The following is a 24578-nucleotide window of genomic DNA, read 5'->3' on the forward strand; positions in this document are numbered from 1 at the left end:
TCCTGTGGGTATTATCAACCCCAAGCCAAATGTGAACCGTCGAATCTACAAAGTAAAGATCAACGACGGAGATTAAAAGGTAGGTTGTCCGATCGGGGATTGGCGTATGGAAGAGACTTGTGATAATTCGAAGGGCCAATGGATGAGCGGACCCGACATTGCTTAGAGATATGCTATATAAACTTTGAAGTCTGCCTTATATGGTTCGGGGTGGAAGTTTAATGTATTTCCTTTGTATTATGTTAAATTGTTGCTCCAAGTGTTTAAAGGCTTCCGATAGTCGCATATCGGAATCAGAGGATGATGAGATATACATGTGTTAAAGAATCGCGGAGGAACCGCTAGCCGATAAGCAAAGATCGGAGATCGGACTTATCAGAGTTCGGAGGTGAGTGTTGTGGAAAGGAAAGCAGAAGACGGACCCGACGATAACTATAGATGTGGGCTTATGATATTTGAAGTCCGACTCTGTGTTCCGGCGGGCTTTCCCTTTGTTTGGGTATGTTTCCTTTGTAAACGGGATAGTAAGAATTAAGCACCGATAGTGTATTCCGTGAAGTAATATAATCGCATATCAGTAAAGCGGAAGGATGGGTATTAAGGTGAACCACGGAGTAGCCGATTGCGATCAGCGATAAAGGTGGAACCTCGAGAAGTGTGTAGAGACCATACTAAAGGCGGAAAGGTATGTTTTGTGAGCATTTTCCTTTGTAAATGGTTTTATAAGGAAAAAGTGACGAATAAAGGTTTTATGTGTAAATATATATATTAACCAATGTATTTAAGAGGGAAAGGTTGATATATATGCAGCTTATGGGTTTTATAAAGGACTGAAGAGGGTTTTAATTCTCGATAGAAGGAATTAGAAGGAAGGCTTTAATAAAGTCTTATATGAAGGTTACGAAGGGTTAAATAGTCCCAATAAGAGATTTAAGTGGGGTGATTGAGTTCCGATACAAAGGAACCGATGATAAAGAGGCCTTAATCATTTATGGTTTGAAGATTTGACTCCTTTGAGAGTCAAATACCTGGGACAGATGTATTTATGCATATTTATGCATACTGTGGGTGTGTGCGGGGGTAGCCCTGCATCAACAAACAACAAAAGGATGAGGGTGATCTTCGAAGGATTGAGGGGTACCTCAAACTTTTGGAAACCACAAGGCTTTCTAGTTATGCATCTGTTGAATCAAAGGAACATCTAATCAAACTAGAAACGGAGAAGATCAGACTTTTGAGACAGAAAGAGGAGAGATGGCGCTTAAAGAGCAGATCAATTTGGATAAAAGTGGGTGATGAAAACTCCAAGTTCTTTCAACAATATTCTCGTGGCAGAAATTCTATCAATACCATATGAGAGTAGCAAGATCATTCAAGTAGGGAGGCTAGCACATTCAATCAGCTAGTTGATATGGGAATGCGTCATTTTTCACATATTTACAAGGAACCTAGGGGCGCCACCCTCCCTGAGATTCTCTGCATTGCTGAGGTACTCCCTATATTTGTTGAGCCAGAAGAGGTGGAGGCCTTAAACGAGCTTGTTTCACTAGGGGAATTGGAAGTAATGCTGAAATGTTTCAACAAGGACAAAAGCCCAGGGCCGGACGGGTGGCCCATGGAATTATACAACACCTTCATAGAGCTAATTGGGTCAGATTTACTATTGGCTATTAAGGAGTGCAAAATTATAGGCAGAATGCATGCTGGTTTTAACTCGACCTTCCTGGCCCTCATCCCAAAAGTTGACAAATGCCTCACCTTTGATGATTATCGACCAATTTACCTATGCAATTGCATCTATAAAATTATGTCCAAAATCATCACCATTCGTGTAAAACCAATCTTATCCAGGATGATTTCCAAGGAAAATTTTGCTTTCCTTAGTCACCGTCAGATCCATGAAGCCATTGGGACCACCCAGGAAGGCCTTCACTCGATTAAGAATCAGAATAAAAAGTCCATTATCCTTAAGATAGATCTTTCCAAAGCCTTTTATCGGGCTAGTTGGTCCTACCTGCAGCTCATTCTCACTCATATTGGTTTCCCCCACTCCTTCATTACCTGGATCATGTGTTGTTTCTCTTCTGCTTCCTATAGTATTCTCATCAATGGGGAGACTTTTGGTTTTTTTTCATGCTGAAGGGGGGGCTAAGACAAGGATGGCCTCTATCCCCCCTGCTTTTTCTGCTGATTATGGAAGGCTTAAGCAGACTTATAAAAAAATCTCGCGCGTTGGGATCTTTGGGGGGAGTTCGGAGATCGGACATGACTTCCCTCTCTCATCTTTTCTTTGTAGACGATATTCTTATTTTTTTAAATGGTTCTTTCTGTGATTCCTATTGTTTCAAGAACATACTATCTCTTTTTTGTAAAGCTATAGGTATGGTGCCAAACTATGACAAATCCACCATCATTTTTGTGGCATGCCTTCAAAATGAGGAAAGGTATGTGTCTCAACAATTCGCCTTTGCCAGAAAAAAGTTGGACTCATGCCTAAAATACCTGGAGTTCAGGCTAAAGCCAAATGGGTATCGCATCACCGACTGGGCCTGGCTTATCGTAAAAATTGAAAGCCGTATAAACATCCGGCAGCAATGTTGGCTCTTTAGAGTGGGTAGGCTCACTTTGATAAAATCGGTGCTTGAGGCCATTCCGGTTTACTGGATGACCCTTTCCTAGATCCCTAAAGGCATTCTCAACATGATTCAACATATTTGTTGTAGATTCCTATGGAGGGGTCAAAATGTGGGGAGGACTTTTGCCTGGGTCCGCTGGGACAGGATTGGAAAGCCAAAAAACGGGGTGGATGGGGAATAAAAGATCTCTAGATCTTTGCAAAGGCACTGACAACAAAGATGGGCTGGCAAATAATCAAATCTGAAAGCCTATGGAAATAGGTTGTCTACTTTAAGTACATCCATCCCCTATCAATAATTGAATGGATTCACAGACCTAGTCAGTCTTTACCTGGAGCATCCATCATCTGGAAGGCCATCTCCCAATCTTTAAGTATAATAAAGGATGGATTAGCGTGGAAAATTGGTAATGGAGAGCAGGTGAGATTAGGCACTGATTCCTGGTCCGAATGCGGCAATGCTTACATTCTCCCGAGAGCTCTGAGACAATTTCTTTCTGGGATTGGTATCTCACAGATTGCTCAAATTGTTGAGGTTGGAAACGACCAATGGGCTCCTCAGTGATGGCTGGATTACAGGGTTCTGGGTATCCCAGATAGATGGCATAGAGTCTAGCACCACTTCATTGGTGCTCTAGAGGAAGTCAATATCAAGTTAACAGAGAGGGAGGATGAGATCATCTGGGCCACTTCCCCTCACAGTCGGTACTCCCCAAAAGATGGATATGCGGCTCTTATGAATGCATAGGATTTCGAAATAAACTGTTGGTACTCGCACCACCTTTGGAAACTAAAGCCCCCCTAGAAGTTAAGGTTGTTCATGTGGTGTATCCTCTCGAACAAAGTTCCAATAGAAATAAACCTCATGAAACGGGCCTTCCAAGGTCCCTCCAAATGTTGCTTATGCAAATCCAACGCAGAGGATACAGACCATCTCTTCCTCCACTATCTTGTTACATCACAATTTTGGATCGCAATTATCACCTCCCTCAACATGAAGAACAAATGGGATGGTCAAAATATTGAAGAATCTTGGCTTCGTTAGTGGTCTGAGGCACCCTCCCAAAAATCCAGGAATCTTCCCCTGATAGTTAGCTGGGGCATTTGGTTAAACATGAACCACCTTATCTTCCAAAATGCTCAGATCAACTGGTCAATCACCTGTAACAATTATGTTGCCATCTTCAACCTGATACCAGACAATCCCATCAGTCAACCTCCTCCGGTCATCACTCCCGAAATTATTGATAAAAGCTCCCCTTGGGCTTATTTCGATGGCTTGGACCAGGCTGTGGGCTATGGGGGGGGAGTTGTTCTCCACATCAACGAGCACCTGTCTTTCAAAATCAAAGTGGGGTTCGGAAGGGGAACAAATAATTTTGTTGAGCTAAACAGTTTAAGACACCTTCTCCTTTTTGCTCTGGAACAAAATTGTCACAAGATTCAAATCTTTGGGGATTCACAGCTTGTTATAAATTGGATCAACGATCTATATCATTGTCACTTGCACATACTCAAGCATTCACTGGATGATGTTATTAAAATCACTTTTTGATTTTATTGTATGATCTCACATATACAGGGAAAGGAATGAGATTGATGATTGTCTATCCAAAGATGTCGCGCAGTTGAACAGGGGGCAATGGATAATACAAGAATGCAAAGATGGTGCTTTTTTTCAGTTTTTCCATCGTCCATTCATCAAGATGGATGGAAATCTTTCGAAATGATCTTCATGATCATTCCTTGGTTTTTTTTTTTTTTTTTGCTTTTTGTCTTCACTCAATTTTTTTGGACTCCGTTGGATTATGTTATTACTGTTATTTACTTTATGCAATTTATGATGTTATCTGTAAATATGTAATTGAACAATGACTGTTCTATTCACAAGTGACTGCATCTCATACATGTTGAAGATACAACATGTAATTTTCTTAATATATTAATGAAAATTGCGCCTTTTTCCTTGGAAAAAAAATATATCACACTGTAACTATATAGTATTATGATTATATAATTATTACTATATGCAATGTTTAAAAAAAAATTGAATCATGACTATAACGTTTGACTGGAAGTCACACTGTTTGACGGCGGTGTTATCGTGCCAAGAGGGTCGATGATATGTGCAGCGAAAGGGCAGTCAGCCGACACCCAATGCATACCAGTGGCATCGTGCGAGGTTTGAGGGTCAACAATTGACAAGTAACTATGGTTCGAGCAAAATGAAGAACCCGTGCTATTTGCGGATAATTAAGGTGGGCAAAATTTGCAGCAGTCGGACTATGCAGTGGTCCAAGGAATTTTGCAGTGTTTGGAAGGTGTTGGGTTGTCGAGTGAAGGGTGGAAGTGGACGAAGGAGGGAAAGAGAGGGGTAGTAGTGTGGTCGTGCAATGATGGCATATGTTCATACCCGACATATATATGTAAGACCCGTATGTATCGACCTGACCCTCCATTTGACCAATGAAATGGGATTTGGCCAATCATTTTGATTTCGATGCAAATGTACGAATGACAAAGATGATGACAGCAGAACAGGGAAGAGGTACAATGGTTGTTTGGACTGTTGGTGAAAAAACGATGACAACCGGAATCGGGCAGAAGTCAAATACCTTTTTCGCGTGCAGTGGTAGGGGAAATAGTTGCAAGGAAAAGTAACAGCAGGAGGGACGAAGGCCACGACTATAGCGATTTTCCCTAGCTCAGCTTAAATCTTTTAGAATGCCATCTATATTTTGATGACAACTGATATCGGGCAAAAGTATGTCGGATATCGATGACAGACGTCATGCATGGTTTGACTAAATGGTTTTCCAGATGGTCGTGTTGGGTTTGTGGACATAGGAGCAGTTGTTGGGCTGTTGAACGGTACAGTCAACGGCTATATGAATTGCAGACAGGAACAGTCGGCAGTGCAATCGAAGACAACGGAGACCGGTCGTTGTTTGGTAGAGGTGACCGGACTCTATCTTTGCACTCTGGCAAGCTGTGCAAAGCCAGTCGTCCAGTGATTCAATTGCACCATAACAATTTTCATGAACTCCAATATTGCATCCATTGCAGATGAAGATTTTATTATGATGCCAATCTTCAGCTCGACGGCATATTGCACACCTTTCTGCTATCCAGGTTTCTTTGATTGGCTCGAATGGTTCTAGCAGCCATCCTATTAATTCTTTCTCCCTAATGTTGACTGGTGTCTGCCCTTCAGGGTTAAAGAATCCAAGGCCACGAACCCCAGCTTCCCATGCCTTGTTAAGCCAATCAATGAGATACTGATTGGAATCGCTGACTCTAATACTTTGCTTCCATTTCTTCCTCTTAGAGCCTACGTGCTTTTCCCATTGCGACAGGCTCATCGACTTACCCTTTTCACATTCATTGCATTCACAGAGGATCAAGTGGCTATTAGTCACATAATTCGCCTCCTTGTCATTACAAACAACTGTAATGCGTTCTGGAACAGTGAAAGGATTATTGTTTTTCTCCTTAATTAGAGAGGTTGCCAGGGCTGGTTGCTTCGGCGTGCATTGAGGACAGGAATACTCAGTAAGGCCTTGTAGGTGCTCACTGCTTACCTTATCACAATCATAATGAACCCAAATCTTGCATTTTTGACATCGAAGCCAACCTCTTTTGGACGTGGGACTCCATACCTTCATGCAAATGCCACAGTACTGATTGAACTTGTACAACTTGTAGCAACGTCGACAGATCAACAAGCCCTTCTCAGATGAATTACGCAGCTGCTTCACCTGAACAAATGGTAATAATCCTGAAGCTGGAAACTTCTCGTTACAGCTGTTGCACCTTGTTTCTTCTTCTTGTTCCTCAAGATAGTCTTCTTCCAAATCCTCTTTATTTGGATCATTATCTTGATCTATATCATTTTAATCCATATCAAGACCATCTTCATCAGAATCATCATCTTGACCTATATCAGCTTCATCAGAATCATCATCTTGATCTTTTCCTGCAACATCTTCATTTTCAATATTATAATCATCTAATGATTCACCTTGTTTTGTTTCTTCACTGTCGTTATCATCTCCCTTATTATCAATTTCCTTTCAACATGCTTTAACTTCTGCAAATGATTTTTCTAAACGTTGAAATGCTTTTTGAATTTTACTAGAATGCTCCATGAATTCAGGATGTGAACGTAATGGCATATTGTGCAGCGAACAACGTTCAAAGACTTGCATGGTTATATTGTGTGGCATGGCTCTAATACCACCGAAGCAACAAAACTTATAACTTGTTGACTTTAATGTAAAAATACACAAAAGGTATTTTGTAATAATTTATTATATATATATAATAATGTACAAGTGATAACGAATGTTACAATGAGGACCCGCGTATATACCTAGGCAGGTGTCCTCTCATGACTGGGCATGTCTTTTAGACATGCCTTTTCACTTAACTTAATGACTATTTAGCATAATCATCATTTCACTATTTATTATTTATATTTATTTATGTTTATTTTCTTTTATACAATTTATGTTCATAACAAGAATGCAAAGAGATTCTAATGAAAATCCCCAGTCACGTGCATAAAACTATATGAACTTGATTGGAACCTTCAGTCGCTTCCATAGGACTGTCTACTAGTGACCAGAGCCTTTTAGACGCTCCCATAGGCTTGGCTCCATGCGATTGGGGCAAAGGATGAAGAAAAACATCAAGCCTTCAGCTCAAAACCTCTTCCACTTGTTGGATCACCTTATCCAGCATCTATACAAGCCTCCAAACTTCTGACATAGCCTATGAAACATCTGCAAGTGGATCAAACATGTCTCCCAAGTGTCACTGCCAAATTGGCCTAAAAGGCCAAAAAACAAGGTTGACAAGAGTGCCAACAAGTCCTCCACTCTCCAACAATCATTTGAACAAGTTGCAACACCTCTGAACTAACTTGTAACATATTGTAGCACATCTCCATCATCATCACAAGGCCAACACACTGCAACAAGTCATCTCCATGAGTATAAGCATGAAGACCTAGACGAGGACCTAGTTGCTAACTCAACTAGTGTGCCAACTCATCATCAACCATACCAATGCTATCATTTGTCCATCAAACATCACAAGCTTGACATCATAAAGTTGACATCAATGCTAACATAACCATCTCAAAGTAAATACAACTAGTTGCAACGATACACATCTGAAGGCATCCAAACATCAACTAGACTACATGGGGTTGACATCATAAGGTTGACACCAATACCAACTTGAGCTAACTGCAATCATGAACCTATGTCAAGATCAGCTAGATGGAATCATGCACACCATAATGCCAACAATTTTAGCATGAAGATGATATCGATTTATGCACAATTCTTGCTTCCTTGATAATATTATTGTTCAAAGTTATGATTAAGGGGGGGGATTTTTAACTTCTGACTTCTATACAATCATGAAATCATATGCCGCCTTTTTTACATTTCATGTTATGGGATATAGTTTTTATCGTGTGTGTTCTAAATCCTACTTCACCTCCTCTTTGTCTTTTCTCTTTATGACATATTGGTGTGAGAGAAAATCAAGTTTAAGAGGTGGTTTCATTTATATATTATATTCCTATACCATTGGAATAAAACAAATGAGTAGAATATGGTTTAAATCCTTTTCCACCAAGTTCTTGTCTCTTGTCCTCTCTCATTTTTTATTTCTTTACATTTTCATCATCAATGGGTTTCCTTGCACCATATATGTTATTGATTATTGATAAGATGGTTTCTGTTATTTTCAACTTCAAATCATTTATTCACAAGGTGTAGAATTGTACCTTCGATGTGTTTGGATTTAAGGACTTCGGCCATGGTAGTTTTTCATCATGATGATACTACCTAAGTTGCACATATGATATCATCTATCCCATAACATTGGTAATTTTGGAGAACTTTTATGTACTTTGTATGACTCCGATTGTTCTTTTGATATTTGTTGATATGTAAATCCATTTTGTATTTGCTTGTGGCTTCAATGCCATTTTGACATAGATCTAATGTGTATTATTTTGTGGCCATGGTTATATATATATAGAGAGAGAGAGAGAGAGAGATATATATATATATATTCTACACATTCACAAAGTACTTTATTGATAGTCATGCATGTTTATACTTGAGCATGGATAGTCCCACATTGGGAAGAGAGTAATATAATACTTTGATTTTTTTTATAACTTTCATATTATGAGTTTGTCGAACTCCACTTGGCCTTGATTATCAAATTCCTTTGCATTATTAAAATGTATTTTGACCATCAACTTCCATTTTGACCTCATACAATAGGATGCTTATATTATGAATGCCTTATTGGCCAAGATATTATCTATTGAAATTTTCAACAAGAAATGTTAAAAATAGCATCTAGAAATTCCAGTTTAATTTGTCCTTGAATTAAATTGTAATTTTATTCTCATAGAAACTTGTAATAGTTAATTAAGTTAAATTGACTTAATTGACTTGGGAAATTCGAGTTGGAAGTCTATCTAGAGTCATGTAGAGTGATCCCTAAATTTTCGGGGGGCAAGTTGAGTTCTTTTGATCTGTAATTAGATAACGCAGTCTAACTAAGTTATAGTCAGTTAAACTAGTTCTGACTATTGGAGGAACTAGTAAAGGTCTAGTAGTGGAGTGGTGCACCAGTGCATCACTAGTGCCACACCAAGTACCTGAAGATTCACTCATAAATAACTCATGCATGTCAGTTCAGAGGAAGACCCAGTTGAGATTAGAGTTTAGGGACAGTGTATTATCAGTTATATAATTTTCTGAATTTTACAAATGATGCATGCAATCAGTTAAGGAACTATGTTTGGATTGCGTAGTTATGGAGAGGGAATTTCCACACTAAATAGAGGTTAATTCCCTTGGGGATTGCACAAGCAAGTAGGAGCTTGGAAGGCTAGGAATTTGGCTAAGTATTGGCCAAATGCAATTAGTCAGGAAGAGGATAGAAAATACTTATGCAAGTTGAGCTCAAGGTTGAGCAAAGCATATTGTATTCATCCAAGGCTTACTTGTGAGCACAAGGAAGTAGAGGCTTGGCAGGGAGCATAATTGGCTAAGTGTTGGCTTGAGCTAGCTTGTGAGGCAGAGAGTTAGATTGTACTAGTGCAGGAATTGTTCAGGATGAACAAGCATTGCATTTTCTTCTCAGATCTTTTGGTTAATGCAATATAGATAGTTGGAGTTTTTAGTAGTTTCTTTCCCCATAGAAATATTGTGTTATGTGAGATTGATAATCTTCCTCTTGCTGATTATTGTTTTCATCAATCATTATTGGTTTCCGTTGTTGAAAGTAGAGTAGATTATTATCTTATGTTTTAGTACATTACATGAGCTGTTGAATCTACAAAAAAAAAGAAAAACCTTCATTATCCATTGCCTATCTTTGATCCACATGAAACATATTCTTAATTGTTTTTTTACCTCATATTAATGTTCTTCATTTGAACAATGCATGCGTATTTTCATGTTTCCTTCAAGAAAGGCACATGTGTCTTCCAAAAATTGTAAAAAAGAATAAATGTGCATTAATTGTGCACTCTTGAGGAGGATTTATATCATCCTTATACCTATACAATTATATTTCTTATTACCAATGAGTTTAATCAAATTTTTATGGTATAAATTGGGTTTAAATGTTGGAGAAAAGGCATTAGCCATTTTATTACCCTTATGTTGGAGCATTAGCTTTGTAGGTTTTAACCCTGTACAGAAATTGCCTGTAAATGAATTCTTAAAAATAGAAAAATAAACAATGGCGAGAACATAAAATATACATAGAGATTTTCTCTTGGAACTCAAACCAAGAAAACCAAATTGATTTTTCATTATTTTCCTTTCCATGTTACAATACCTATATACATGTCGAAGCATTCATAAACCCCAATCCATTAACCCTGGATTAGAACATAATCGTAGTTCCCTTAACCAGATCTACAAAAACCATGATTCCCAAAACCATGGGTAGGTCCGCCCACCATCTTGGGTCCACCCCCATCATTGGGTCCACCCAACTATTATTAGGTCCACATAAAAAAATTCCCCTTGCGACCCCCCTGCTATGCCTGGCACAACATAACAATACATGTAGCTAGTCGTGGAAAGAATATAACACACCCAACAAGCTTAAGAATTTATCCTTAGATTTTTAATGGCCACTCTCTTTTGTAAAAACCTTTGTTTATAGAAACAACTTTCTTACTTGAAGCTATGATATAAAATCCTTGTTGATTTTCCTATCTACATATGTTAAAGAATTTGAAGCAGAGTTGAAGTTTATAAATGGTCTAGGAAGAAGGAATCTAGACTCTAGTGATGAAGGTGCAATAGACCATGTATACTTTGTAATTATTGTTTCATATTTAAATTAAATATATGAAGATCTCCCCATCACTCACAGACAAATGTTGCAATTTACCTAATTATTATGAATTATTAATTACATAATTTGAGGAGGAATTAACCATTCTTAATTACATAATTTGAGGAGAAATTAACCATTTGAGATTAATTAAAATTAGTTAGTGTCATGAACCCATATTAAAAAAAAAAAAACATATAATATAATCAGCGAATCATTATCAAAACCATAATTAATAAATTATTGGAATATAGTTCTAATTCAGAAAATCTCTACGCATGCAGAATTTTAATCATAGTACATACAAATCTTGTCAGGGTACAAGGCAATTTATAAAAGTTCCATAACATTTACAAATATGACAGTGATATATGCTCTTTACCCTAAACCCTTATAAGGTTTCCTATGTTACAGTCGATTGCATTTATAATACATTTAACTGGGTTAGGGTCGGCTACGAGCTGGTACCATTCATTTAAGGTGGACTTAAATGGAGGATGGTCGCTTGCCTAGGGAAAAGGAGTTGCTCCCTCTGGAGACTTCTCTGTGGTGGACAGTTGGCTCCTTGCTGCATGGTTGATTGTGCCACATCAAGGGCTCTCCTTGTTGCTACTCATCGGACGGTGGTGGTTGCTGCATGCAACTTTATGCACTAGCTGGGCTCGGAAATGGTTTACCTGTTGCATTTTCCTGGTTGCAGGTTCGACTCTAGCTCTCGAATGGGGATTTTCCCTGTGAGTAAGCTCTTGCCCTTGTCTTCTATTAACCTGTGTGCGGAAATGTTCTAGTGAGGCCTCTCCATTAATCTGAATGTCTTCGCTTGCCCACAACTCTCTGTTATGGTTATGTGTACTGTCAAAGGGATGCCTGAGGAGCTCTTCATCAATCCGGGTAAGTTCTCTTCAAGCAATGTTTTCATTTCCCATGTAAATTATTTTCTCCTTTTGGATGATAGCTTTTCTAATCGAATGTGTTGATAGGGGTTTCAGGTTCAGGACCTAGTGGCTTGGCTCCGGCTGTCGGCTCTCCAAATCCTTCTTACATGTTTCATTAGGTATGCGAACAAGATTCTTAACCTGAGAGAGATGAATGTGTTTTCCGCCAATCTTTTGGTCCTATGTATTTATTTAATTTCGACCCATGGTCTATGGCATTTTTTGAGAACTGTATTACTCGTCTAGGCTCGACTCAAGGGTTTCTAGCTTCTCTAAATATTATGCATTTTGTTTAAGAAGACCTCAGGGTCTCTATCTTCTCTGAGACTGTATTTCTTGTTAGAAAATCGACCTATGGGTCTCTGTATAATGTAAGTTTTTGTTTAAAAGACCTAAGGGTCTATGGCTTCTCTAAATTTCTTGCATATTTCGTTTACATCGGCCTAAGGTCTTGGCTCTGTATAAAAATGTATAATTTCATCCCTATCTGGGAAAAGACTTCCAGCTTTTGTCATTGTATCTACTGATTTATTAATAGAATCCTCGTGGAGGTTACGCAGATCTTTTCTCAGATAATTAAACTGTAAAATTATATAAATTTTCTCACTGTATTTGTGGTAAAAGATCTCTGTCTTTCTACTTGTTTTTCTGGATAGGATAGACCGAGATTTAAGTTTTTTTTTTCCATTGGTAACCGTAGCTGTGTAATCGCATAGTTATGGGTTTTCGTTGTTACCATGCATTTTTCCTACTGTAATGATAAATTTCATAAATCGTTTATTGATTTCCCAATTTGGGACTTTTCTTGATCTAATTCAGGGTTGAGCCTTTTCCTCCTATACTCGTTATTGGGTTTTCTGGAGTTGAAAAGGTCGAGACCATTTACCTACTTCTTCTGTGGATATTGTAAAATGAAGTTATACTACATGAGTCTATGCACAAGTTCTCTATTTTGAGTTCTCTTATTGCTCGAATCGCTGTTGAGATTTATGATATTACTTAGTTGTAATTTTCTCTTTACTTGTTTAATAGTTCTGATTCATTTACTTAGTTCTAAACTTTATTCTACTTATAACAGAATTACTCCTTACTGTCTATTATCAGTTAGAGTCTTCATCTATATCTAACCAACGTAATCATGCACAGAATTACTAAAATCTGTAGATAATAACATTTACTTATCTAGATTAAAAGATGAGCATACCCAGTCTAACATTAATGACAGAATACTCTGCTAACAGTTAATTAGGGTTTTCTAGATTGTACTTATCTGGCTAGTTGAACCAAATATAAACTTTTAATCTTAACTTGCCTCCCAACCTTGAGACTCGCGCTATGGCGCCCTCTGTCTCCCCCTGAGCTACCCTTTCCTGGGTTTCTCTTCAAGAATTTCAATCTTGAACAACAGTAGATATCTGGTCATGACCAGACTTAACTACCGCATCACTATCTGTCCTTCCAGCACAGTTAATTCTTCCTTTGTTAAGTGTTCCTCAACTCCCTCCTTCTTCCCAGATCGCAGATGCCCTCATCCTCTTGATCTTTTGGGATAAATCTTCCATAAGAGTAGTTAGGGTTGGGTAACTACCCAACCTAACTGTTTCTTGAGAAATACAATTGTCACACTTTTGACAAATACATTCTTATTTAATTAAATCAAATCATTACTTGCCAAAGTTCTGGCACTCCGCTTTCTTTTAACAATTAAAACAAAATTTCTATTTATATAAACTTAAATCAGTTTCAGTTTATTTAAAATGCAGTAAATAAATATTCACATTTATAGGGGACATCACAGTTAGTTACATGATTTCATGTTTTAATATCATTAAAATTAAATAATTTTGTTGGTTTGAGGAAAATTATAAATTGATATTATGCAGATTTATAAAAATTTGAAATGTCCATAGCATCATCCAAATAAATTGCAAAATATAACAAAAGAACTAGTTGAATGTGTTTTTTTTTTTTTTTTTTTTTTTTTTCCTTTTAACTATCATTATTGAATTTAAAAATTTAAATAATATCTCGATAAACTTTATTAATAGTGATCATTATGATTCAAATTATTTCCTCTCACACAAACAATATCTAAACCTAAAGACCTATTTCGAGCTATTTCATTAATAAATCTTAAACTCATTTTATATTTATTTTATACTTCTCATACATTTCCAAAGAAAGAAAAGAAAAAGAACAAACAAACGAACGGGAAAAAAATTATTGGTAAGGAGTTAATAGATAACAAAACCTGATACCTCAACTCCTCCCTAAGAACGTAGGCCGGACCACCCCATCACAGCAAAAGTTAGCGATGGAATTGAGGACCTCTAGACTTTCCACTGTGAGTGCACACAGCGCTCGCAAAGAAACAGGGATAACCTATTTATTGGCTTTCCCCATAAAACATATAAAATGGTGATTTCGCGTCGGGCGGGTTAGCTTCAACCAGACCTGGGCCCGATTTGGTATCCTCAGTATTTAGCTGGAATTGTTTGCTTGCTTCCAAAGGTAATCGTCCACGCAAATGATCCAGTATTTGAAAAGTAATTGAAAAACTTCATTTTCATTTTCTTGGAATGGAACTAATATCAGATGCGCTCTCCGTTTGATGTTCAGTCAGCCCAGACTAGGAAATCTGATCAGTGTTTCTAAACATCACTTACTACCGTCCTAGTTAGTTTATACCAACACAACAGAGGTGATGATTATATTCCCAGGGTAAGAAAGCCCGGAGGCCACCCAGATGAAAGAAATTAGGGTTACGGAAATCAATACAGAGAGTACATGTTTCAGGAGGAAATATTACACACCTGCGGCTCCTCTTCTTCTGAAACGGACAATGTTTCGTCAATAAGAATTACGCGAGATGTCGAGAGGTAGTCGATTGAAAGAAGCGCTGACCATTTTGCGTGTAGACTTATCTGTATACATTTCTCTCCTGCACGATTGCACTTCCGAGAGAGCATTATCAAAAGGCAAACTACTCCACGCTCACATCACACAGACAGGAAAACTACCATACACATATTTACAAAATGCACTTGTTAACATGTATGCCAAGTGCGGTAGTCTGCCAGAAGCTCACAGAGTTTTTGACCAAATCGCCCGAAGGACTTTGGTTTCCTGGACGGTGATGATCGGAGCATACAATAGACACGGTTATGCTGAGGCGGCTTTGACGCTTTTTCAACAAATGCAACGATCGGGTGTCCACGCTAATCACTTTACCTTTACGACTGTTCTTCCATCGTGTGGGCACTTAGCACTTCTGGAACATGGCAGGCAAATCCATACCCAAATAATTGCAAGCGGATTTCAATCTGATGTCGTTGTGGTAAATGCCCTCATAGATATGTATGCAAAATGTGGAAACATAGAGAATGCCCGAAGTCTATTTGAGAAGATGGCTGATCCGAACGTTGTCTCTTGGACGACCATGATTGGAGGATATGCGAAGAACGGGCATGCTGAGGAAGCGTTGAAATATTTTTCACAAATGCAGAAGGCAGGGGTGATTCCAAATTCAAATACTTTTGTTACTGCTCTTTCTTCATGTGCCAACTTGGCAACTCTGGAACAGGGTATGCAGATCCATGGAAAAGCCATCAAAATTGGATACGTGTACGATTTATTTGTGAGCAATGCACTGGTGGACATGTATGCAAAATGCGGGATTATAAAAATTGCACGCAGTGTGTTTGACAAAATATCCCAAAGAGATGTGGTTTCATGGAATGTCATGATTGCAGGGTATGGATATAATGGGCATGTCGATGAGGCCCTCAAGCTCTTTTTGGAAATGCCAGAAAAAGATGCAATCTCATGGAATGCAATGATTGCAGCATATGCAAAGAATGGTAATGCTCAGGAGGCCTTGAAACTCTTTTATGACATGCAGCTGGCAGGCGTGGAGCGCACCCTCAACACTTTTGTCAGTGTTCTCTCAGCATGTACCAACGCTGCAGTATTGAAAGAGGGCATGACGATCCATGAAGAAATAATAAAAAATGGATTGCAGTCTAATGTTTATGTGGGGACTGCCCTTATTGAGATGTATGCAAAATGCAGTAGCCTAATACTTGCACGAAATATATTTGATAATTTGCATCAACGAAGTGTAGTCTCTTGGACAGCAATGATTGCTGCATATGCTCAGAATGGACAAGCTGAAGAGGCACTCCAACTTTTTCGTCAAATGCATCTGGCAAGTGCGAAACCAAATTTGAAGACCTTTACTAGTGTTCTTACAGCATGTGCAAACTTGGCTGCTCTAGAACAGGGTAAGGAAATCCACAAAGAAATAATTAGAAACAGATTCAAATCTGATGTGTTTTTGGGGAGTGCACTTGTAGACATGTATGCTAAGTGTGGGAGCCTAGAGCATGCACGAGATGAATTTTACAAAATATGCTACCCAAATGTGGTTTCATGGAATGCAATGATTGCTGGATATGCAATGCACGGACATGGCAAGGAGGCTCTCCAACTCTTTGAACAAATGCAGCTCTCTGGTATGAAACCAGACAATGTTACCTTCATTTCTGTGTTGTCTGCATGTTGCCATGGAGGCTTAGTGAAAGAGGGTTGCCAATATTTTGATTCTATGAATCAATATTATCACATCACACCTACAAGGGAGCACTATGGGTGCATGATAGACCTCCTTGGCCGTGCAGGACTCTTGTATGAGGCAGAAGAACTAATTAACAAAATGCCAATAAAACCTGATACTTCTATGTGGGGTTGTTTGCTTGCTGCCTGCAGAACCCATAACAATATAGAGCTAGGAGAATACGTGGCAGGTCGCATTTTAGATTTGGATCCTAAAAATACTACCCCATATGTGCTGCTGTCTAACATGTATGCTGAAGATGGCAGATGGGATGGCACTGAAGAGATGCGTAAAATGATGAAGGACAGGGGTGTGAAAAAGAAGCCTGGATGCAGCTGGATCGAAATAAATAAATAGATATACACTTTCCTTATAGGAGATACCACACACCCACAAATGCAGGAAATCTATGACATATTGGAGAGCTTGTCGAGGCAGATTAATGCAGCGGGATATGTTCCTGAAACAAGAATTTAGCTAAATATTGTGTACCAACAGTAAAAAGAATGCTTTTCTGTCTATATCCCAATGACCATTTGAATTGAGCTATCAAGAGCCTTCATGCCTGTGAAGAGTGCGTCTTTGCTACTAGGTATAAATTTAAATATCATGTAACGCACATAAATGTCCATTAAGTAGGCTAGCATGTAGGGTAATATTTTAATAGATATATAACGTAAGGTTGCCCAGCTAGTATTACCAGATGGCATGTACTTATGCACGTGTAGATCCACCATTATCCACCATTTTGTCTGAAAATTGTGGAGGATCCTAAGCACCGGCTTCATCGAGGAAAGATGGATTATTGAAGTACATTTTGTTAGTAAGTGTGTGCTGATGGAGTATCACCTTACAAGCAAAGCATTTGAAGGGGTAGTTACTAGTTGGTCATTCTCATAAAACATCTGCAGACTTCTAAGGATGAGGATGTTCTTGCTAGGGACTCAGGTTATAACAAATACAATGATGAAATTGGAAAGGGTTCTTGCCTGATTCGGAGGAGCAAGTTGTAAGATCTACACTTAATTCAGGAATTGTAAATGAAGTTCAGCAAAAGAGGGGACAAAATCTGATCCAACGTGGATCAGGCTGGAAGAGATAATCAATTCAGAAGTAATGGTCAAGCTCAGGAGTTCGAGCAATTTATCATACATGCATGGAAGCCTTTGAAGTTTCATGTTTTGGAGGAGCTGTTGAAAAGGGATTCTGTGGAGCAGGGGATTTGTTATAGTGATGTGCAGGGCTTGGAAATGGCTACTGGAAAGGGATAAAGATAAAGAAACCACATGAAGGTTACAAATCTTTTTGGTAGGAACGATGTTGAAAGACATTTGTTTGCGAAGTTACAAATCTCTGAAAACAAAATTTGCTTAGTCATGAGCAACTCTTAATGGGATTGGAATACTAAAATCTACGAAATCCCAGATATGAACGTTGCTGGTGCAGTTGATGGATATTGTTATAGGAGAACTTGAGAAGCATGTGCAGATCCTAATGAGTTATGCTTTCAATAGATGTTGATGTACCCATGTTTTTTCAGATATGCATTAAATAGCTGTTGATGAACACATGTTTTTCAGATATGCATTAAAGAGAACTGTGAATTTTAATACTGTCAGGGAAGTAAAGGAGCAACTTTGCTATGTTAGTTATGACTACAAGCATGAGTACCAGTTCCGACTTGAAACAACTATCCTGATTAAGAATTATACGTTGTCAGATGGAAGAGTGGTAAAAGCTGGCACTGAACGTTTTCATGCACCTGAAGCCCTATTCATGCTAGAGCTTATAGATGTTGAAGAAGATGGTATGGCAGATATGGTGTTTTGCCGTATTCAGGAAGTGGACATAGACAACCTTATGCCTCTATACCAACATCTTGTTCTTAGTAAGTACAGTGTATCATGGTTTGCCAAGTCGCTTGGAGAGAGAAATACATGATTGCTTTCTTCGGGTTGTATTGAAGGCTAACAAAGATGGACTTAAGAAATTGCGACTTAGAATTGAGGATCCTGCAAGACATAAGAATATGGTGTACTTGGGATGTGCAGTTCTTACTGGGCTAATGAAAGATGCACCTGAGTTTTGGATAACAAGCAGAAATACCAAGAGGGAGTTGAGCGTTTAAGAAAATGGGCTCAACCTTGGATTCTGTGAAGGTATATATATGTGCAACAAATCTCATCGGAAAGGATTTTGACTAGGCCAACCTGTACAAGATCTAGGGTTGACATCTATGTCTTAATGCTGATGTGGAACATTATATCCACGTTTCTGAGGATGACTTGCATAGTTTTGAAAGGCCTTTGAAGGTTGGAGGCTGTGTTTGAAGCCCCCTATTTCCCTCATTTGTGGGCGTATCCTGCCTTTGAGGGATTTGGAATATAGATCAGTGTATATGTGGCTTGAGAAGACCCTACTTTATATTTTAAAATTAATTAGAATGTTGAATTTTGTAGCTATGCTCAGTCTTCATAAATAATATTTTAGCCCTTGATGTATACATGAACATAAGACATGTTCTTCATGTTGGCTTCAAAAGAGAAATTTGAAATTTTGAAATTGAATTTATTTCTGCCTCTGAAATGTAAAGTCAGCCCTCCAGAAGTTCAGGTTGGCCTGCCCCTATAGACACACTGCTTGGGATCATCCAAACACTATATTTATGCCCATTTGACCTCATTAACTGTCAAGCAATCCAGACCATGTGAGGCAGAGAATTTGGACTATCCGAGGCAGAGTTTCTGGGCATAGGAGGAGGCTGAAATTTGGCCTAGTAGATCAGATCAGGCCGAGATCATTGGGCAGCGGTTTGACTTGTCTAGAGGACAGTTTGACCAGGTGTGACCAAGGCTATGTTACTAGTCAGCTTGACTTTATGTTTGACTTCATGTATCTCTGTTGAACTTAATGATTTCTCTAAGAAAAGGGTTGTTGGTTTTTTCCCAGGGTAAATTCTTGTGTCTCTTGTTTGGTTGTCTCTTAATGATTCTACTGTCATTTTGTTTCTATTGTTGAGATCTTCTGTGTAATTACTTTATGATGAATGTGAATGCAAGAAAAGATTAACCTAAGAAATCATATGAAGTAATTATCAGCTTAGAAGACCTATGAAATATCAATAGAGAAGAGGGTCATTTGTCCCTCCATAGGCTAGATTAGTGGATTTTACTAAAAAATTTATTTGTTTAATATAAAGGAAGTTGAATATTTCATACAAATAGAGATGCACTTCCTCATTATTTTCTCATGGTTGGATTGGGGGAGAAATCCCTTAGCAAATTCTGAAATTTTTTGAAATTTTATTGGAGTTTTTTTGTCTCGAGTTTAGTGCTATGGATGGAAAGCTAATGCACCTCATTGAGGAGGTGAATGTTTTGTGGATGACTTTTTGCAACCATTTTTATTTTGATGGCTAGACTTTATGGTTGAGCAATGGTTTCTTGAGTAAGCAGTCTCTAAGTCTTGTGGATTTATTTGTTTAATGTATTAAGTACAAATGTGCTTATCTATAGGTGAAGGTGCATTATTTTTGTTTTGGACTTATTTATTGAATGTATTAAATACAAATGTGCTTATCTATTGGTAAAGGTGCATTATTTTTGTTTTGTTCTTGGATAGATCCTATCTTGTAAACCCTAAGAAGATTTCTAGTGGAGAATTTTCCCTTGAAGTTATCTTGGATCATGTAAAGGTACAAGGTGGATCTTCTGGAGATAGTAGTGGATAACCCTAGTCATCACCCCATATCTAGTCATACCTTCTCCAGGGAGACTTGGCTAACCCCATATGCCTAATGAAAAGACATTAGCCTCTAGTCCTCCCATCAAATTTCATACCCTAAAATTCTTTCAAAACCATTTTGTTGGATTCACTCTTCATATCAAATTGGAACTCATTGTTTTAAATCCTAGCAATCTTAACCTAGGGAAGCTCCCCTTGAGTTGAAGTAGAGGTGGCTTGAAGTGAGAAGAGGATTGTTGATGTGACAATGGCCTACGTCTTAGATTCATTCAGATCACACTTAATCTTTTAGACTTTATCTCAAGAAGTGCGAGGTTTTTCTGATAACATTTTGGCACCATGTTTGGGGATAAAGTCCATTTCTTGAAAATACATTTATAGAGAAGGCTACATCATTGGATGAAGGTTCATTCTTGAAGATCTTTTCTCATTTAGGAAATTCCATTGAAAGAATGAAGACATTGTTCTTTATGGATTTGAATACTTTGTGCTTGTGAGGTGACTATGAAGGCACTGATAGTGCACCTAGGTGACTTTATTGAGATAAAGATATGGAATTGCATTTTGTCATCTCATAATAAAAATTGAATGTGCTGAAAAATGGCTCCTTGGCAATTGGATGAGCTACATCCTGCTTTGGATATTAAGGGCAGTCTAGGATACCCAAATTAGCCTCCTCCAAAATATGAGAGGAATCTCCCAAAGTTCAAGGATGATTCTCTTTCTGTTGTTCCATTTGTCTTGTCATTTATGAGGTATGTTTCCAGATTCAATGAAAGATATGAGGATGTATTGATAACATCATTTTTACTTTCCCAACGACAAAAGCAAAAAGCCTTGGTCAAGCACTCTTGCAAGTCAAAGAGTATACCTTCTATTAAGGTTTTCATTGAAAAAAATCTCAAGCACTGTGCCTAGGGATTTCAAAGCTTTGAAGGCACCTATTATAATCTATTTAGAAGCCCTACGATAAGAAGGTTTGCTTTACCTTTCAGAAGATGACAATGGCATTGTTGAGGAGAATATCACAATTCCATGACAATGACAACCCTACACTCCTCTTGAAGAATATTGTTGTCTTGATAAAGATGATAATGTTGATGTTCAAGATCTAAAAAAGATCTTTCAAGATTTTCCAACTGATACTCTGAAGTATGATGGTGCGTCTAGTATTCTAAAGAAAAGAAAAGAACATAAATCTGGATTTGAAGAAGGAAGAAATGAGCTTAACCAAACTATGGGCATTCATGAATGCCACATGAAAGCTATGATAACAATATTTCACATAGTCTTGATGGTATTGAGAAAAGGAAAAGACAATAAGTCTGAATTTGAAGAAGGAAGAGATGAGCCTAACCAAACTATAGGCATCCATGAATGCCAGCATGAAAACTATGAGAATATCGCTACAAAAATTCTTGATGGTATCGAAGATATCACTGTTTTGGTGGTAGATGCTCATCATTTGGGTGATAGTTTTGTTGGTTATCTTTGAAGAAAATAATACAGCCCTATAAAGAGAACTAAGAAGATGTTCCGGATCTAAAGGGAGCCTTTCAAGGATTCCCAACTGATGTTTTAGATTATGAGGAGACCAAGAAGTATAGCTTTGCAGTAGATGCTACCTCTACCCAAAAGAAAATATGTTATGAAACACCAATTGAAGAATGTTCCCAACCCCTTTTCTAATAGAGGCCTTTTCTTCATGTTTTTCAGTGACAATCCCCTTTATGAGATAAGAGAAGGTCGTCCTGACTCCATTGAAGAAAATGATATCATTGCTAAAGAAAACTTTGGAGGACTTCAAATTGCTTTGATTGTCTTAAAGGAATGCAAAGTATAGATATCCAAGGATGAATGGCAAGAAAATATTATAGGTTTAGGAGACTTTGAGGGATTTCTATTTAGGACTTAGATTTGAAAACCTAGAACCAATAGATGATAAAGGTGTTCCAGTTGTCACTATAAATAATAGTTTGTCTTAGATATGATAATATGTGAAGAGCTTGGTGTCATTTCCGGTTCCATAACAGGTACCGCAAGACGAATATGCAATGATGCTTCCTACTACAAATTCTAGGGATAGACCATGTTGTAACCTTTCTTTTCCAAAAATTTCATTTTTTTTAAATGGTTGATTAAACTTTATTATGTTTAAATAAAGTTTAATATTATTGTAATAAAGTTTTCTCAAGGGTGTTAAAGGGCGCACACTTTCCAAACACCACCGAGTTCACTAGATTTAATCAATGATGGAGAAGGCAGTGCCCACCCCCCCGTATTTCGCTTGTGGGATTTATTTATACCACTCTCCGACTTGTTGGGACCCAACCACATCAACGCCCTTGATGAATAAAATAAAGCTGATGGCCAATCAAATCGTGATAGTTGTTTTCTCCTGGCTCGAGGGTAACAAAAGGGGAAAGCTACCTTTGTCAGTACTATGGCATTTTGAACCACGAAGAAAAATATAGGGAGCTCTCTACGCATATCAATTTCAAATCTCTTTTGCAAACGAGTAACATTGTTCTTATATCTCTAGTTAATTTGAAATTTGTAAAGTTGTTGACGGTGCTGGACCCACCAACATTCAGGGGATCTCCTTGGTATGAAGTCCTAACTAGACCTCACACGGTTTGGTGTAGGAATCCCATCCGGTATGATGGCCCGGTTGCCATTGTCTTAAAGATATGACTTAGCTCTTGCTTGTCAGCACGTGGGAGTGGTCTGCTTTGTCTTTGACCAGTGGTCTCCAGTTACCATTATGCAAAAACATTGGCCCCTAACAATTTTAGCTGGTCGGATTTCTACATCGTACTCTTGAAGTGCAGTGACCCAATTTGCTCTTTTCTCCCCCACTTCTCTTTGAATCAATAATTGCCTTACTGCAAGGTAAGGTACTACTATTTTTGTATGAGTTTTGAGGAGAAAAGGTCTAAAATGTTTTAAGGTTTTAAAGACAGCAAAAGCTTGTTTCTCAATAGCTGAGTAGTTTAGCTCGACACCCTGTAAATTGGAACTGAAAAAGGAGATAGGTGCCTCGATGTTTTGATCGTTTAGTTGTGTTAAAACTATTGCATATGATGTATCAGATGAAAATGTGTATAATACAAAAGGTTTAAGAAAGTCTGGAGTTGTTAAAGAAGGAGCATTGATAATGGATTTTTTATTAACTCAAATGACTCTCTTTCATTTTTACCCCATTTGAAGACTGCATTCTTTCTTATCATTGATTGAAGGGGTAAAACAATCTGTGAAAAATCGAGAACAAATCTTTTTACAAAATTAATCTGGCCTAGGAATGATTGCATGGTCTTTTTGTTATGTGGGAGAGGAATCTTTTCAATTTCTTGGATTCTATCATGATCAATATAAATTCCTTTCTTGGACACTATGAATATGAGAAGTTTGCCTTCTACTAACACAAAGTATGATTTTTTGGGATTTAGAGAAATGCCATATTTCTTGCATCTTTCAAAAATATGCTTTAGGTCATTCAAATGATCGTTTTTGTTCCTAGAGTAGACTGTAATGTCATCTAGGTAAATAACAACTAATTTATTAATCAGACCTTTAAAAGCAATATCCATGGCACGTTGAAATGTAGCACCTGCATTGATAAGTCCAAAAGGCATCTTCTGATAAGCGTATGTCCCCCACTTGGTCCTGAATGTTGTCTTTAGTCTATCATTTGGATGTACAAGAATCTGATTGTATCCTGAAAATCCATCTAGAAAAGACATTAACTCAGAACCTGCAACTGATTGCAATATTTGCTCCATGGTAGGCAAAGGAAAGTTATCCTTTTGACAAGCTCTATTTAAGTTCCTAAAGTCAATACAAATCCTAATATCTCCATTCTTTTCCTGACAGGAACCATATTTGATACCCATTTTGAGTGTCTAACAGGAAAGATTATCTTTGCTTTCAAAAGTTTGTTTAATTCAGATTTGATTTGGCTTTCAAGGTTTGGATGAATCTTTCTAAGCTTTTGTTGAACTGGTTTCTCATTAGAGGTCATCGGTATAGTGTGTTGAATTACAAAGGTATCATAGGTCTTGAGATCTGAATAATCCCAGGAAAAGACACCTTTATATGTTTTCAACAATTTGATGAATGATATCCTTTCTTCGGATGATAAACCAAGACCTAGGTTGACATTTTGAGGCTTTTCAGATGTGCCTAGGTTTACCACTTCAAATATCAAAGTAGAACTCTGAGTCTTGGAGTTGGTAATCTTTTTAAATCTATCTTTCAAATC

At 37.9% G+C, this 24578-nt stretch overlaps 2 pseudogenes across 1 annotated transcript; both read left to right on the forward strand.

The window, feature by feature from the left end:
- Positions 1–14220: 14220 nt before the first annotated feature.
- On the forward strand, positions 14221–18563 carry LOC149256973 (pentatricopeptide repeat-containing protein At5g16860 pseudogene; annotated as a pseudogene). The gene is made up of 2 exons (XR_016256453.1): positions 14221–14469; positions 14578–18563. The product of XR_016256453.1 is annotated as a pentatricopeptide repeat-containing protein At5g16860 pseudogene (transcript).
- On the forward strand, positions 18143–18514 carry LOC149256974 (actin-related protein 2 pseudogene; annotated as a pseudogene).
- Positions 18564–24578: the final 6015 nt, after the last annotated feature.

The sequence above is a fragment of the Pinus tabuliformis genome, chromosome 6 (assembly GCF_031772625.1).
Source record: "Pinus tabuliformis cultivar Carrire ecotype Pingquan chromosome 6, CPIR1, whole genome shotgun sequence".
Lineage (NCBI taxonomy): Eukaryota > Viridiplantae > Streptophyta > Pinopsida > Pinales > Pinaceae > Pinus > Pinus tabuliformis.